This window comes from Haemaphysalis longicornis, unplaced genomic scaffold (genome assembly GCF_048455015.1).
Source record: "Haemaphysalis longicornis isolate Haplotype H1 unplaced genomic scaffold, Haemaphysalis longicornis Haplotype H1 scaffold_10, whole genome shotgun sequence".
NCBI classification, from domain to species: domain Eukaryota; kingdom Metazoa; phylum Arthropoda; class Arachnida; order Ixodida; family Ixodidae; genus Haemaphysalis; species Haemaphysalis longicornis.
In genome coordinates, this window is record NW_027526204.1 from 139,089,406 (window position 1) to 139,107,226 (window position 17,821).

The window sequence follows — 17,821 nt, forward strand, 5'->3', positions numbered from 1 at the left end:
CAACGTGTAAGTAAGCGCAAAATGAACAAGGACGAACGAACTGAACGGGACAAGCGCCATGTCCCGTTCACTTCGTTCGTCCTTGTTCATTTTGCGCTTACTTACACGATGAATGACCAACTCGCCCAAGAAACCACTCTGATGATTCCTTAAAATATTTGGACGGTTTTGAGGCTACCCGTTGAATTGTGACAGTCTACAGAGTTCTTGCAAGACATTATAAAACAAACAAAAAACTTTTTTGGACTGCGAAACGCGAATCAGAGCGTTTTAATGTGTAAAGCTTATGTGCTGTAGCACACGTTTTTGTAAGAGGCAAATACTGCAATTTGTGGTATTATCCTAAAATCCTTGGAAGTATTTGCATGCCTCTAGTTTGACCCCAGACTCTGGGCGTATTCATGGAGATGAATGCTGCCGACAGCAGTTAACAAACATGGTGTCAATTTTTAATTGAATAGGACTTAAAATTGACAGTAAGGAGTGTCAGAAATTTTCAGAAAATTAGACTGAATATTTGCCATAATGCACAGAGTTCGATCCGTCGTTTTCCCGGGCGCGCTTGATTGACTACGCGGTGCGGGCCTCTAACTCCCACACTTTTCGGCTGTATTTTATATCACTCCGGTGATCGGGACATTTAGCTGCAGTGTTGTGTTCGCTTGATGTTAAGAGTTAATTTTTCACAACCAGTAGAACAACCGATGGCGGTGGACACCTTTATAATTCGCTTATTTTGGCTAATTGAAGAAAGATCAAATATCAGTTGCAGGGCATGGCTTAGCAAAAATGTGAGCTAGTTGGGTGCGTTGGTAATGGTCCAATCAGAAAACTGCGCAGCAACAAGGGGATGTGAAAATATGGACGGAACTTCCGCTAGTCCTGCCCACATGTTACATGTCCATCGTTGCCACCTGTAGATTTTCAAGGGACCTGCCGCGGTGGCTCTGTGGCTAAGGCGTTGTGCTGCTGAGCACGAGGTCGCGGGTTCGATTCCCGGCCGCGGCGGCCACTTTTCTGATGGAGGAGAAAAGCAAAAAAAAAAACACCCGCCGCGGTGGCTCAGTGGCTAAGGCGTTGCGCTACTGAGCACGAGGTCGCGGGTTCGATTCCCGGCCGCGGCGGCCGCTTTTCTGATGGAGGCGAAAAGCAAAAACGCCCGTGTGTACGAGATTTCGGCGCACGATAAAGATCCCCAGGTGGTCGAAATTAATCCGGAGCCCTCCACTACGGCGCGCCTCATCGCCTGCGTTGCGTCGGCGCGTTAAACCCCCACAATCAGAAAAGCAAAAACGCCCGTGTGTTCGAGATTTCGGCGCACGTTAAAGATCCTCAGGTGGTCAACTATTGATCCGCAGCTCTCCACCATGGCGCGCCTCTTCGCGTGCGTTGCGTCGGCGCGTTAAACCCCACAATCAGTTTTTCAAGGAGGTACAGCTTATTTAGATTTTAGCAAAAAGCAGCATTTTAAAAACGTTGCCTGTCAATTTATATCCTGGTCACCTCGTAATAACGAGCCGAAATGCCTATTTCGATATTTCGGCGCAGGTGAAAGACCTAAAGGTAGTTTGTATTCATCCGTCCACAACGGTGTGCCTTGTAGGCCAGCCGCTGGAGCGAAGTGTACGTGCCCGATCTCATTCAGACATAGGTATGCTAAGTACGCAGTGTTTTATGTTTATTTAAAGAACACTGATTCGGGCTAGATAATTGCTTTTTTGTGTGTGTTTGGTGTGATTGTCTCGTGAATTACGTACCTACACCACTGTTGATTGTATTGTTGTGTTAATAGCTACTCCTCGGGTCGACTAAGTGTGCAAATTACGAGCGACTGTAGTGAAGAGTTGCTTCTGCCTCAGAGCAAGCATCAAGTCTAGAGCTCGGCATAGTAACAAAAGCAAATTTTAAAGGTGTCCTACCCCCATGGATTGTTTTACTGGTTGTGAAAAATTAACTCTTAACATCAAGCGAACACAGCGCTGCAGCTAAATATCCCTATCATCGGAGTGATATAAAATACAGCCGAAAAGTGTGGGAGAGGCCCGCACCGCGTAGTCAATCAAGCGCGCTCGGGAAAACGACGGATCGAACTCCGAGAGAAATTTACGAAGTGAGAGAGGGAGATGTAGGGAAAGAAGAGAAAGGTTAAGACGGGCGCCGCCTTGGACGCAGAGCAGCAAAATACCAGACGAAGCTTTGGTGAGTATTGCGGTGAAGAGGAATCCTAAGGGGCCCTGTATAATTGGCCTCTCGCCGACGCTTCCTTGGCGCCTTTTTCTCTTTATCTTATTCATTTACATTTTTCTACCAAGGCTTTCTGGCGTCTACCGTCGATCAATTACGGTTATTTGTGCTTCGTCGCTTGTTGCTCGCTTTTTTTTCCTGCATGAGGAAGAGGAGCTATCATTTATTACTTACTCGGAGCGGACGCATCCCTATTTTTGTGCCGCTCGGGGTTTCTGCTGAAAGTTTGAGAACAAAATATAGAGGTAACAGTAAAATAAGTGTGCGGTCCACAGGAAAGAGTCGAGGGTCTGGCCGCAAACTAGCTGCTATACGGAATAGCAGGGAAAAATTAAAAGTGTTTCCTTTTTCTTCATTTCAAGAAATCTCGTTTTGAGGTGTATAAAAAAAATTTTTGTATATTCCTTTCAAACAAGAAGCTGCGTTTGTTCTGTTGCATAGGAATATCGAGCAAGACAGTATGACGTGCATAACTGGGCATTTTTAAGAGCATTATTCCAAATTCTCTGTTTCAGCGCTAAGATATAAGCTTTTGGACTGCCAGGTTTGATGACCTTATGTCACGTTCTCTGCTTAGGGGTGGACAAACAATGCAAAATTTCTCTTTCGTGCCTGCCTCCTCCGTATGTTTCTCTGTATGTCGCATACAAGTTGTGAAATCTATTACTTTACGCCCACAGTCTAGCAGCAGTCCTGTAAGCTTCCTTCGCAAAACCCGTTGTTCTTATTGTCCGAACATTTACGTACCTGAGTGTGATTGCTCTCCATCAGATGCTGTCTAACAACCTCTTTCAGGTTGCTTTCAGAATTTGTGACGGCCAACATCGTTCTGAGAAAAGTAGTAGCGCATCAGTGAACTCCATCCTTAGCTGTTTCCCATTTCTTAGTTGTCAAAAAGGCTGTTTCGGGTCAAATGTATTCTGCTTTAAAACTACTTAATCTATTGATGATGCCCAGCCTATTCGTCACTGCAATGTTAGCCTAGTGCTAAAAGCACTACTTGGGTGTTTGTCAAAGATCCCCATGCTTTTTTTTCCTGTCGTCACCGTGCTCGCCCCGTCGTTTTCTGTTATGCTGTCCCCTTTTCTTGCTATAATTACCGTTTGTATTGAACCCATACTTTCCAGCCACGTTTCAAAATAGTTTAAAAATGAATATTCGGCATGTAAAAAATAGCCAGGCAAACCACTGTCAGGCCTCCATCTAAAACACCAAAACGCTGTCGGCAGCAGTCTTCTCAAATGTCTGGAAAATGTCTTTGCAAACTGCTTCAGATACATGGAGTGGAAGTATTTGGAAGTATTAAACGCCGGGATGCGTATGATTTGAGCGTTTGAGGTGTTTTAGATAAAGCTCTTCTTCCACGAATAGCGTAAATTAGCCGACTTACTTTGGACATATGTTTGTATTTAAGTTTTTTAGATAAAGAACTACAAGCCTATGTTTTGAGTGCTGTTGTGAACCGTCGCGAAGTGGCAGCAAAGATATAAAAATTGTTGTTGAAACTTGTGCGAAACGTCGGCCTGTCACCATCACACCCGCCCCTCCCCCTCTCACCCCTCCCTTCGCCTCCTGAGCACGGCTGCCCACCTTTTCGCACCACCGAAGTTTATAGCTGCACGCCAAGAATGAAAGCGTATTTTTGTATTGGTGTTATTTGTAAATCGTTTAGCGTTTATGTTCCTGTTTTTCCCGAGAGGGGGGGGGGGGGGGGGGGGGAGTTGCTGGTTTTCATCAACTTTCCCCTAGCTATCAACTTCTTGCTAACTAATTCTCCTATCGTCAGCCTTCCTTGCAGCACAAGTAGGCCTGCTGTGGAGCACCCTCCAAAGGCAATACTCGAGATTTTAGATGCTGGGTGCTGATGCTGGGAGGAGGAGAAAATTTTATTAAAACGCAACATCATGCGTCGAGAATGTCCCGGGCCAGGTTCACCAACGCCGACTCGTCCGTTAGCTGCTCCAAGGCTAGAAAATATCTCCACCCAGCATTTTGGAATGAACGCGGGGTACAAATATAGAGTCATAACTTCACATGATGGATTTTGCAGAAAAACAACGCAAACTTTTTGTATCTCCACCCACGTACACCTCCAAGAATAAAAGCCGAGACATGAAGTCGACTATAACTGAAGCTCTAGCGCAGGGACGTCAAGGACGGTGACTAGACGGGAAGGGCGCTATTTGCAAGGGATTTATTTCGAAAATGGCAGGCTTATCTATGGCAAGCGCAAACACAAAATAATTAAAGGCACCTGGCAAGGACACACATAAAAATACCTCGTCTTAAGAGGCAAATTATTTGGTGTAGATATATAAAGAGGGCTCGCTCACACGTATTGGTCCATTTCGTTTGATATAAAAAAAGTTTTTCTTTTACTTCACGTGGCATTACATTCCCGTTTTCCCCGCCTCTACTTTTAAACTCGGCTGCACAATTAAAGTCTTTGAAGTGAAACGGTAAGCCTGAACCTGTTCCGTTTTTTCGTCGAAAGGGTGTGCACGTTCTTTTAAGTGGTGATGGATACATCGGTTGGTTGTGCCGATGTATTTGCAACACGTCATGAACATCTCGTTTATTACACTAACAGCACCTCTAACAAAAGGGCATGGCATGTTTTTGTGACATTTTTATGCATGTTTTCTGGCACTATTCATGAGCGAAGTGTGGCAAGTTTTAAAGGCACTAAACACACAACCGGCTCATTGTATGAAGCTGTTAGCTTGTCGTTGGTCGCGGTTATTCGGTGGTCGCCGAGTGAAAAAAGGTGTTTGAAGCAAAAAATGAGGTGGAAGCGAAGAGAACGAACGCGACACTACCGCTTAAGGGCTCCCGGAGGGCAATAAAGGAAAAAAATCGAGGGCCATCTCCACTAACGTGAAACCTGGGGAGGGACGGAGAATGCATGCAGTGTATTAAGTGCAATGCACTTCTTAAGCGACCCTGAACCTGCGTCCACCGGCGATGTCCGCATCACATACCCACGTGGGGGATTGGCCAGGAATCTCCTCGTCTTCCTTGGCAACGGGGGGAGATGGGCGCGCGCTGCCTGGCCGCTGACATGGCACATACCCACGTGGGGGATTGGCCAGGAATCGGGCGTGAGAAGGGCTAATGCACCCGCTTAAAGGAGTACTAACACGAAATTTCAAAGCTGAGATCCGCTCTAGCAATCAAGTACAACGACAACACAAATAGGTGTCTGTGAATAAATGCATCTTTCTTTCTTTGTAGTTGTGTGTGTGTGTGTGATCTCTCTTTCGCGAACATTACCGTACCGCGCAAATTCAACTCGTGCATTCGCACTTTCACATTCTTCCCCTCGGGGAAATGCGGGGAATTTTTTTAGTGTATTCTTGGCACCTTGGCGTTTTTGCCCACGGAGATGGAACCGTTGGGGGGTATAAGTATACAGCTGTGCTGTAAAAGTCTCATGTCTTTGAAGCACGAAGCGTTCCATCGCGAGGCGTCGGAAAAGGAGTGTCCCAGTGTGCTTTTTTAGTACGCGTTTTCGACTACGGAGATGAAACGTTCTAGCGCGATGCGTTGGATAACGAATGTCCCGGTGTGTTCTTTTAGTTCGGGCTAGGTTTTAGCGCGAGGTGTTGGAAAACGAGTGTCCCGGTGTTTTAGCGGCGTGACTACATGATACGAGATACGACGACGACGACAGAAGACGCCGGCAGCCCGAGCTACTAAGGGGCTTCGCCCTATAAAAAACAACTACGGGAAAGAATGAACGCGGCACAGCAACTCACACGACACTTGCCCATTGGGCTGCCAAGAGAATAATCCTGTTAGTATCATAAACACGAACTCGAACTTCTTCCGAGGACGTTTGGTCGCACGTGCCCCGAAAGGCCGGCTCACCTGATAGAAACTGAATCCCGTCGAAGAGCGGCAAAATTCCGTTCATGAATATTCGCCGTCTCCCACGCGGCGGTTTCATTTTGGGATAAAGGGGTAAGCCATTAACGCGCCCGTAAGCGTCCTAACATGGCCCAGACGTTCAGCACACGATCATTTTCGCCCCGGTTCGGACGAAATGAAGCTCTCCTAACGCGCGTTTCTTAGCATCAATTGATTTTATCGTGTTTGGATTGGTCCACTTCTATCCACTTCTATCCACTTCTTGCAGACAAGATGGCTCAACAATGTTTAGAGCGAATGCTCAATTACTCCAGGTACAAACCTGGAAAACGTGCCGTCACTCTGACCTTCAAGCTCAGCCAGGAGTCAAGCCAGAGCCTTGTGCGAGTGCGCAGTGAAAGCATCACGCGTTCGTTCCAGGGGGGGGGGGGGGGTGCAGAGAGGGGGACATGGAGAAATAGTAAGGGTGCGCGCAATCAGAAAAGGATACAGGGATGCGCTGTTCGCATCCTTGTTCTCTGCGCATGCGCGCCCACAGCGCCGACTGCGCCGAGAAGCGTCTGTGTTTCGTTTTTCGGTGCAATTCTGTGTGCGTTCCCTGCGTGCTGTCTGCGCGAAAACTGAGCTCGACAATCTTGGCTTATTTGCGTTCAACTAAGGCAGTTTTTTTTAATGTTATGCGCAACTCGGTGCGAGTAAGGTTCGACCTCGGGACGTGTTTAGCTTTGTAAGCGCTCTGCGGCTGCCCTTGGTGAAACAGCTTCGATATTTCTTAGCCCGGACTAAGCCACGGCAGGGAAAGTAGAGCGCGGAAAGCTTACAGTTTGAGGCCTGGCACTATGGTGGTGAAAACGTAATTCTTAGGCATGCTCACATGGAAATTTTCAGGCAGGCTGGACGCAAAATGCAGCGATGTCCCGTTTTACTGTCTCTGAATGCGGGGAACCATATGCCAAAAGTTCCTCAGAGATTCGAGGTGCATACTCCAAGAAAACGTGGTCGTTTAAAAAAGGGAGGTTATGTTTGGAGGACTGGAGTGCAGTAGGCTCTCCACCGTCTGAAATGTTTTCGATATTTCTGATATTTTTTGTGTGTGAAAACAACGGCTTCTTGTTTTTCCAGAATAGTTTAGTGAGTTACCAAAAGTATTTATTTCAAATAAAACAAGGTTGTATTTTGTATTCATCGTACCCTTTAATTAAAGTCGAGTTATGCTTTACAAAATGACGTCTTGAGCAAATGCTCGCTAATTTGCACGAAAAATGAAATTTCGGAATAAACTAATATGATAGAATTAACATTCGGCGAGAACAGCAAGTCGAGAGTCACGTTTTTATATGACACTTCGTAACAATATATAAACTCATAATAGCAGTTGGTCATATAGCTCGCTCTTATTTGTGTGGTGTAACAGTTATATGCCTTTTAAAAAAGGGTTATTGGTAGTGTTCCCCTTTTCAGCACCGCTTCCAATTTAAGCCCACTGAAAAGGCTTCCCAAATAAGTAAAAACGAACAAAATTACAATTTTAGTGGCATTATGCGAATCTCACTATGAACAAGAGCAGAACAGAAGGAGCTGAGCTGAATATATAAAGAGCATTTAAAGTGTTTGCGTGTAAACAATATTGTGCTTCGTGACTCACACATGGCCATTTGTTGCTAACCGGCAACCTGGTGCTGCTTCGTGCAGAGATAACTGCCCCCTGTTCGGAGCTGATGGTCGCTACCAGGCGTACCGTTTTGTGATACGGAAGCATGGAGACAACGTTGCGCTTGTCCTCCAAAGGCGCTTTTCATCCTTACTTTCTTACACCAAAAGCCTAGCGACGAGCATACGCGGGGAGTGATGAGTATCCGCAGATGAAAATAACAACAAAAACGCAAACCTTGATGTCGTACAAGCACACGAAATGGACGGGGAGAGGGTTGCGCGGAATAATCAAGGGTTAAGACGGAGCCGGAAGTGGTAAAACCCAGGCCCGCGCCCAAATAAAAGGAAGCCGCTTTTGCCGTACGTAAAATGAAAGGAACTGCCGTCGCCGGTCCCAGCGCGGACCGCCAGCGCGGCCTGCTTTCGAAGTGCAAGGGACCAAGGGATTGAAAAAAAGAGGAGGAAGAGGCTGGAGGGAGCGGAAAAAAAGGATGCGGAGAGCACCGCTGAGGGAAGAGGTAGACTCAGTACAGAAAGCGAAGGAGGTGGAAAAAGTGAGAGAGAGATAGAGGGAGGGAGAGAGAGAGAAACGACGGAGACTAGAGAACGGATCCAGGCCGTCGCGGTATGAAGCAAAGAGCAAAAGAGTTCCCGGTTCCCGAAGCTCGTTGCGAGGCTCCTAGCCGCGCGCGCGTCGAAATGACAGATTCGCCGCCGGCTATGTTCCTTCTGGCTTGCCTCACCGTGTGCCTTGCTCCTATGCTCCTGGCAACCCGAACACCACGTAGGCGCAGGAGACCTGAGGAGGGCTAATCTCCGCCTCGTATTCTCCACGGCGTCCTTTCGTTGCTTCACTCGGCAGGTGATGGCGTACGCTGAACTCACTTTAATCGCGCTGGGAAATCTACAAATTCGTGCTGCTCAGGAATGTACAGTGCGTGGGCTTTGTTACCAAGGCAGTACTGTTGGATTGCCCCTGTTCGCCTTGCTTAAACCCTTCGCAGTCGGGCTTTGGTTTTTACTTGCTCTTTTTTTGCATTTGTTCTTTTACCTCAACTCGCTGTTCAGAGTGGCTCGCTAGGGTCTTTGTTCTGTCTTCTCATTTGCTTAGCCCGTTACCGTATTTTTTTTTGGTTCTATGGTAACGTTAACGTGCACGCTGTTTTCAGCGTCTTGCCTCCGGAAACTACTTTCGTTATTTAAACTGACTCCACGAGGGAGCAAAAATTAGAAATCATTTGGTGTAGCAAACTAAAAGTAATTTAAATTATTGTAGCGACGGTAAAGTTGTTTTTCATTTTGTTTCGGAATTCTGCAGGGAAAGAAGACATCTCCTCTTGGGGGTCAGCTTTGGTGTAGTTCTCGGCAGCAGCTGTGGCCTTACCGAGATGGCTAGCGTTAGCTCAAAATAGAGAGTCGAAGAGCTCCACATGCAGTTCACGACTGTTGGTAATAAGCTCGTAGAGGTGAGCTCGGCAAAAGAGTCGTTTTGTGCTGGGTGTCTCCACTGGGCTAATTGGCGGAACTTCACCGAATGAAAAAGGTAGTGTTGCGGACTCAAACGTTTCTCCGACATAACTTGTCTTACTTTTTTACTGGAAAGAGATGTCATGTCTAGCGCTCTCTGATGTTGCTGGTTGCAGGGCCATTGCCTATATTAGCAGGGCCCGCGAGCGATTCCCCATTTTTTTGGCTCACGCTCACATTATGCACATCAACGACCCCCTTCGAGCTTAAAATATCGCTGAATGACTGCACTCGCACGAGAGAGAGAGAGAGAGAGAGAGAGAGAGAGAGAGAGAGAGAGAGAGAGAGAGAGAGAGAGAGAGAGAATAGTAGAAAGTGAGGAGGAGTTGTAGGGAGCGCTGCGAGATTCAGAGGCCTCGCTCCAGACTTCTGCTGATGGCTTCTTGAATGAAGTCAATCAGGCCGCGTTGCTCCTCTTCTAGGTGAGGTCAGCCACTCTCTAGTGCATTGTCTTCTAATTTAGATGTATTGAGGGCACTACCAAACAATGTGGTCTTGGGTATTTGTAATTTTGCACTGTGAACATGATGGTAAGGGTGTTGTTTTGCCATATGCTGTCTTGTTAGGTTAGGGTAGGGAGCTGGGAGTAGTCGTTTCGCTGTTTTGTATTCTTTAAGGTGAAGTTGCGGGTGAGCTGGTTCCTGAGATGTCGGACTTTGACAGCCGTTTCTGGGAGCCCGGATGTATGCGTCTCGGGAAAGCTGATTAGCCTTTTCGTTTCCCAGTACCCCGGTGTGGCCAGGAATCCAGTACAGCTTCACAGTTCCTTGAATATGATTGAATAGGTGTGCCGCCGAGCGGGATGTATGACCGGAGTCTAAGAGTCGACATGCCCTCTTGTTGTAGGTAGAGATATTGTGGGGATGGGCTGCTTGGGAGAGGTAGATAACAGTTTTGCCAATGGCGTATAGTTCCGCTTCTGCTGAGTTGAACTGTTTGTTCCCTTCTGTATAGGATCTGTTGGGCACCGTCCAGTACGCCACAGCCCACGAGGTGCCTTTGCCCGCCGCATCCGTGTATACATGCATTTGCTGGGGTTCTCTTTCCGGTTTCTTATTGAAATATTTAGCCCTGATGGCTCTTCGTTCTGCGTGTCTAGTGTCCTCCATATTACAGAGAATGGGTGCTATCTTTAACTGCTGTCTGTCTATAGGCTCTATCTTGCAGTAGACGTGCACCGTTGCTTGGGAATCATAGCCGATCGATTGCAGGAGTGGAATTCCGGCCTTGCTTTGCTTCAGTCTCCTAAATTGGTTGTGTTTGTGGACTGAGACAATATCCTCAATGGTGGCCTTATTAGATTTGGTTTTGGTAGTCCTAAAGATATCTTTGAGGCTTTTCGTAATAGAGTGTCGAATTTCTGCAGTTGGGTCTTGTTGACGTTTGTATAAGGAATGGAGTATCGTATGCGAGATGTGATGAGTTATTCCTTAAGTCGTAGTAGGTCTTCTTCTTTAAGTCCTCTCTGCCTATTGGAGACACGTTTGATAAGTCGGAGTAATTGTTCTCCTTGTTTTACAATCCTGTTTGCTGTGGTGTGGCCCCCACCATCCTTCTGGAAGTGTTGGCCAAGAATCTTGATAGTTGGCAGGGTAGAGATGGCTGTGCCCTGTAGCGTAAGCTGAATGGGGGGTGGCTTCCATCTTCTGTTGGTGACCATGAGTAGTTCCAGTTTTTCCGTGGAGCATGTCAGGCCAATTGTTTCGGCTGCTTCTTGGGTTTTATTGAGGGCCTCTTGTAATTGTGTTTGAATATGTCCAGGGGAGCCTGTCTTGATCCATATGGAGATGTCATCTGCGTACATGAGGTGATGTACGTCTTCCACCTGTTTTAGCACCGTGTGAATTTTAAGGGCTGCAAGGTTGAACAGGGTGGGAGATAGTACTGCACCCTGTGGTATGCCTCGTTGCGGATGGGGGAACGGTGGTGTCTCATGTTCACCTATGGGAATCACGAGAGAGCGTCCTCGTAAGAAATCCCCGATGTAGTTGTACAGACTTGGTCCACAGTTGCTGGCGGCTAACTCCTCTAATAAGGCATCAAGGTCCACGCAATCAAATGGCTTCTTGAGGTCAACTGCGAGTATGCTCTTGAGTTGCGGCAAGCTTGGTTCAGCCATAACGTGGAGTGCTAGGAGGGCATCTTGTGTTGACAGATGTTGTCTAAATCCTATGATGTTGTACGGAATGACATCAAATTCTTCAAGGTGATCGTGCAAGCGCTGTAGCACCATACGTTCCATAAGTTTGCCGACGTTTAAGGTGAGCGTTATCGGGCGTAGATTGCTTGCTGCGACGCTTTTGCCTGGTTTAGGTATGAAGATCATTCGTCCTTCTTTCCAGGCTGGATTCAGCGGTTTTTTCCCCGTCCACACTTGATTGATTTCTACCAGAGGTGGCTGGCGGTCCATATCCCCTAAATTACGTAAACAGGGTGTCGTCATCATGTCTAGTCCTGGTGCTTTGTTTCCCGCACATTTGCTAATAGCTGCATTGAGCTCGGCAAGATTGAACTCTGCATCCATACAGGAATTATTTGGGTCACTGTATTCCCTATAGTTTGGTTGTACACGGGGTGGAATATAGGTCTCTTTCACGGTTTTAAGAAGTTCTTGGGGGTCGTCGTACTCTTGGATGAGTCGGTGTATTTTCTGCAGGGTTGAAGTTCTGGTGGTGGTTGGGTTAATAAGGGCTCGGAGTAGCGACCAAGTTTTTTTCATACCCATCGTTCCGTGAAGTTGGTCGCAAGTTCGATGTCATTTTTTTGCTATAGGCTTGCGTTGTGTACTCTTGAATATGTTTATTGAGCTTTGCGATGCGTTTCTTAAGATTGCGGTTGGTTTTGCATCCCTTCCACCGCTTGACAAGACCGTTGCGGGCTTCCCACCAGTGGTTTAAGTGTCTGTTTATTGGTGGTTCGTCTTCGTATTGAGTGAATGTTTTGGTATGCTTCTGTACGTCTCTAAGGCGATCGGTAGTCCACATTTGGATATCTTCGTAGGTTTTTTCAGTACGCATGGCGCGTACCTTGTCCCATTCCGTTATACGTGCCGTTTTCCATTTTATGCGTTGTGGCGTGGCGGTGATTATTAGGCTGATGATTGCGTCATCGCTGTTTAAGTACTCTTGCGTGTGCTGCCATTGTATGTCAATGCCTTTTGAGCTGAACGTGAGATCTGGGGTTGTATCTCTCTCCACGGAGTTGCCTAGTCGTGTGGGTTCTTTCAGGTCATTATGGGGAATATACTGGTGGTCCTTATTCATCGTCAGGAGGCGCTGACCTTTTCTGGTGTTCTTTGAATATCCCTACGCTGTATGTGGCGCGTTAAAGTCGATGATGAGAATGTGTTTTCGCTTTAAGTGGGGGGGGGGGGGAGTGCAGACAGGTACCGATTGCGCTCAGATCGTCTTTTGGGGACTATATACATTTGTAACGTATAAATGCTCTTTTACACTACCTATCCTTACGGTGATGCTGATATCATTCGCGTCCTCTTGTGACGCCAGAAGATCTTTTCAGGTAAGGAAGGCTGTTGTTGGACTTACTTGATGTGTAGTGTAGCCATACAGTTTCGGGTTCTTCCGTGGTTCTCTAAGGGCGATTATGTCTGGCCGGATTTGGAGCTTGTCTATCCAGGGATTGAGTTTACCTTGTTTTTGTCTGAAACCTCTGCAGTTCCACTGTAGTACAGACAGTGTATTGTTACCGTCCATTGAGTTTCTGCATGATGGCGTCGAGTTGGACCTTCAGTGCCGGCATTTGCTGTTGGATGGGTTGGAAGAGTTCCTTTGCATGAGTTTCTATTCTTAATTCCACAGTGTTATTGATTTCTGTTATTTGTTGTTTCATAAGCTGCAATTCGTAACGCATTTCTTGCATGAATGCCTGGAAGGTGTGAGTCATCTCTTCGGAGGGTACCTGTGCTTAATCGTTCTCTTTACGACTGCGTTTGTTTTGGGGGGCGGTACCTTCTCTAGCCTCGGATGATGTATCCGTAGAAGTACTTTCCACGGGTTGTGCGCTAGGGGGAGGTGCCGCTTGTGATCCTACGTGTTGCTGGTAAGCTTGCGAGTTATATTGTCACGTAGACAAAGACGAATAGGCCTAATCAAACTGATTTATTTGGGGCGCACTTGGGCCCGTAGACAAGAGAACAAAAAAATTCACGCCATATCCACGGAATGAATGATGATAAGTGGGGCGAAGCTCGAGAGGGGGAGATCATCGGTAACCGTAACTCTCCCGTGAAAGTTCGCCCATTACATCATTAAGAAAGACGTAAGACTGTGTGCGTACATTGTACAAATCAACTTTTATTTTCGGTGTCAATGCTCCCATGCCCAGACCTGGTGAAAGACCCCGCGCCATCGAGGACTACCCCGCACCTCACCACAATTTGTCACGTAGGATGGGACACAACGCTAAAGAAAGAACTTTTATTTAGGGCGAACTTGTGCCCGAACAAGACGAGAGGAAACGAGCAAAGGTCCTTGCGTCTCGTTCGATCTCCGAGAACGACTGCCTGCGTTCGTGGCGTGATCTCTTGCGTGATCTCCCCCTCGCATTGCACGTGCGCTCGCGCCTCCGTTGGCGAACACAGACAAGCTCGCGCTCCTGGTGCCGAGTTTGCGCTGCTGGTTGCAGCCGGTTCTTGCGCGTGCAACGCGGCCCACTTTGCGACATCTCCGAAAGCATGCGGCGGTCACGTACCACGAGACACAAGGGATGGACAGACCCATGGCTTTAGGAGCTTCGCCCCTAAAAGTGACCTTGCTCGCTGCTCAGCGTCTCACACCACCCACGCGCCCAGCGTCTTCGTCAACCTCCGTCCCGCACGTGGCGGTCCAGTGTTTCTGCAAGCACATGGAAATAGCGACCGCCGAGAGAACGCCGAGCGCGAGCTGCAATCCCGGGTTCAGCTCCCGAACGAAAGAGTGACCATGTACGCGGAAGACATGGAACGCCTCTTCAGAAGAGCTGATCCCGCCATGGCCGAAGAAAAAAAGGTATGACACCTCATGCGCGGGGTAAAGGAACAGCTGTTCGGAGGCCTTGTTCGAAGCCCGCCCAAGACTGTGCGGGAATTTATTACCGAAGCTACTATGATAGAAAGAACGCTACGGCAGCGTGCAAGCCTGTATGAGCGCCAAGCTAATTTCGCGTCGCATTCCGGTGGCTTTGGCAACGCGCTCGAGAACCCTGATGCACTTCGAGAGCTGATTCGCTCAATAGTCAGCGAGGAACTACAAAAACTCCGCGACATCTGCCAACCCTCGATTGGTTCTATTGCTAGCGTCGTTCGTGACGAGGTGCAACACGCCCTGCGAGCGCCTCCTGTCCATGTTGATCCGCCAGTGATGGTTCCCGACCCTCTGCACACGAGCTATGCAGACGCTCTCCGGCGTCCTGCTACCGCAGCAGCTCCTCTTGTGTACCCCGCACCTCCACCAGTTTGTCACGTAGACAAAGACGAATAGGCCTAATCAAACTGATTTATTTGGGGCGCACTTGGGCCCGTAAACAAGAGAACAAAAAAGTGACCTTGCTCGCTGCTCAGCGTCTCACACCACCCGCGCGCCCAGCGTCTTCGTCAACCTCAGTCCCGCACGTGGCGGTCCAGTCCACTTGGTGATCGTGCGAGGGGTGGCCCGGTGTATAATTGATGGTTCGCGCGTCGCGGCAACATTGGCGTGCGCCTGTGGGACGCGCTTAGCTCTGAGGCGTTTGGCGAGCATGCGGCAATATATTGGGATCGTGGGAGGTGTACGTGGAGTAAGGGCGCCCCTGTATGTACGGTGAATATGTTTTTGAGAGAGTGGCTGACTCACCTTCTTTAGTGGTGAGGGCTTATAGGGACTTGATTCCTTCTGTTGTGGTGGTGTATGTTCTTGCCGAACGGTGAGGAATGGGTCTTCAAGTTGTTTTCCGGATTCTTGTGGGCCTCGGCTAGGTACTTCCTTGTCCAGTGACGACAGGTCCCCTCTGTGGCTAGCTCGTTCCAGTGTTGCCGTAGCGTGCTTGCGGATGTTGAGGCTTTTCAGAAAGGCTTGTTTTCTGACGACAGCGTCTGCTTCGAGTTTCTTGGGGCAAGTGGCGTCATCCGATCGGTGTGGCCCCAAGCGGCCGGGGTATTGCCCATCATTCTTGCGGAGAGTATGGTATGTCCTTGCGGCGCTGTGAGCAGCTGCTTCAGGGTTGCTGGGTCCGTGCCGCGTTCTACTTGGTGGGTAACCCCTTTGTAAGTTTCACGAGCCGCTGGGGCATACACGTTGACGCTGTGGCTCACTTGATTGAAGCTTAGTTGAGTAACATTAAGTACCTTCCTGATGGCGTTAGAGCTATCGCTAGTGATGACCAGGATATTCTTGAAATGCTCGCTCATCGTCATCATGCCTGCTGCTTCTTCAGATGTGAAACCTGCTGTTAGGCTTAGTAGTCGGTGTAAAGCCAGGCGCATCACTTGACTGAGTTGGAGACTTCCAGCCGCTCGGAAAATACGTTTTCGGGGCTCACCTTGATTGGGTTGTTGTACCGGGTGATTCCACCCATCCTCCATCAGTTGGTATCGCATGGTAGGGTCTTGAACCAGGCCAGCGCTGGTCAGGCGGGTAGAATTTGGCGTTAGGCCTAGGTCAGTCTCCCTCGCTGGAAGACGACTTTCGGCCGTAAAATCCCGAAAAATGGTCCCAGGTCACTAAAAAGTGGTAGACGGCCTTCGGAGATGATCCGGCACTTGGTCCAGTCCAGCGGGGAATATCCCAACGAGATATTTTGTGTTTGAGAGGTATTTCGACGGCGCGGTGTGCATGCGTGGCGATCATGCCAACCGAGAACACTCGCACGAGACACACGAATGCAAACCGCAGCACGAGCGCTGTTTTTGAAGCGCTTACATAACAGCTAGAACGCTACAGAACATGAGCGCTGGAGCTAGCAGAAAAAAAAGCACGAAAAGATTCTGTATATGCAGTATGCGATGGGAACTGCACATGTTTGAATTAGAATTATTCCTCTGTGGAAGCTGTAGAGGAAATATTTCAGTTTATTTATTTATTTATTTATTTATTTATTTATTTATTTATTTCACCTTTCTTGGTACATAGGGAGGCAGGAGAAAAAGCCAACCAACGGCAGCTTGGCCACCCTACAGCAACGGCTTTGGGGGCGAATAACTCCTGTATGCCCCTATTTCAGATGATTAGATGCGAACGCATCTCATTCACTCGCCTTGTCCCTGCATCCATCTGGCGTTGTCGGCGTCCGCCCCTCCCCCATTCTCCTCGCCGCGCCAGCTGCGCTCTCCGCCGCTCACCCCCTCTCCTCTCCGATAGCGAACACTCTCTCGCCAGGGGCATTGGATTGGATTCGATTGGATTGGCTTGGCTTGCCTTGGATTGGATTTGGATTGGATTAAAGTGGATTGTGTTGGATTTTGTTGCGTCATAGCCGCGACAGACGCACTGGAGCCGGCGCGTCCCCTCACCGTTATGCGCGCTATAAAACGCGGTGCTTGCGCCGCTCCGTTCCAGCGCCGTTCCTCCGCTGTCCAACGCTGCAACGTGAAAACCCTATGCGTCGCATCTACACAGGGGTTCCCGCGAGGGGAGGTGGGAGTTTTTAGTCTATAAGATCGTGTATACAGTTATGTAGGACCTTTTTGTTACAAATGTGGCTCCAATATGCCGCTAGATAGAACCAGTGTATTCCGAAGAATGCTCGTACGCCGCTATACGGGATCTGTGTAAACCCTATGAATTTTTTTTTGTGTCTCCATATAAGACCAGTTCGACTCGAAGAAGTCCTGTAAGAGCACAAAAGCTCCCAGAAATCAGCCCATGGGACCTGAATCATGTTTGGTAATTTTTTATCGCTTACCATCGGTTTTATACGCCTTTCAAATGAGGGCATCGAATTACAAGTGTTCCTTGGGCTTTAGGTTGACGTAGGGGTGCCACAAGGGATTCGGCTGAGTAGCAGGGCTTGCACCAGTCGGCACGTGTCCTGTTCGTCGAGGCCGCGATTTTCAGTGCGAATTCTTCAAGTTAGATAAGCGAGCTGGGTGACCGTAACGTGTTGTTGGGAAGAAGGGCAGCCCTCGATCCGTCTGCGTGGAAAAGGACGCCGATCATGCGGAGTCTGGTCCCTTGCAGGACGGATTTCGAGGCTAACGTGACGGTCAGATCGGGGGTTGGATGAAGAGTCGGCCGTGGGGCCGGCTACGAAGATGAGTGCAGATTTGGGGGAGGGGGGGGGGGGGGGTTGCAAGGCCTCGCTGCTTGAGGTAGTCGAGAGGGCATGAATAGCTTGTTTGCTGTTGCTGTTGGCCGGGTGAACCGGTATTAATCCATGAGCTAAGGTCGTCGGCGTACAAGACGTGTTGGAGGTTGGTCAAGGAAGACAGGGTGGCGGGAAGTTGCATAAGCGCGATGTTGAACAAGTGCGAGGAAATTACGGAGCTTTGCGGCGTTCCTTTGGCAGCTGTGGGGCAGAGGGCAGATAAATTGGATTCCAGAAAGGAAAATTTCTG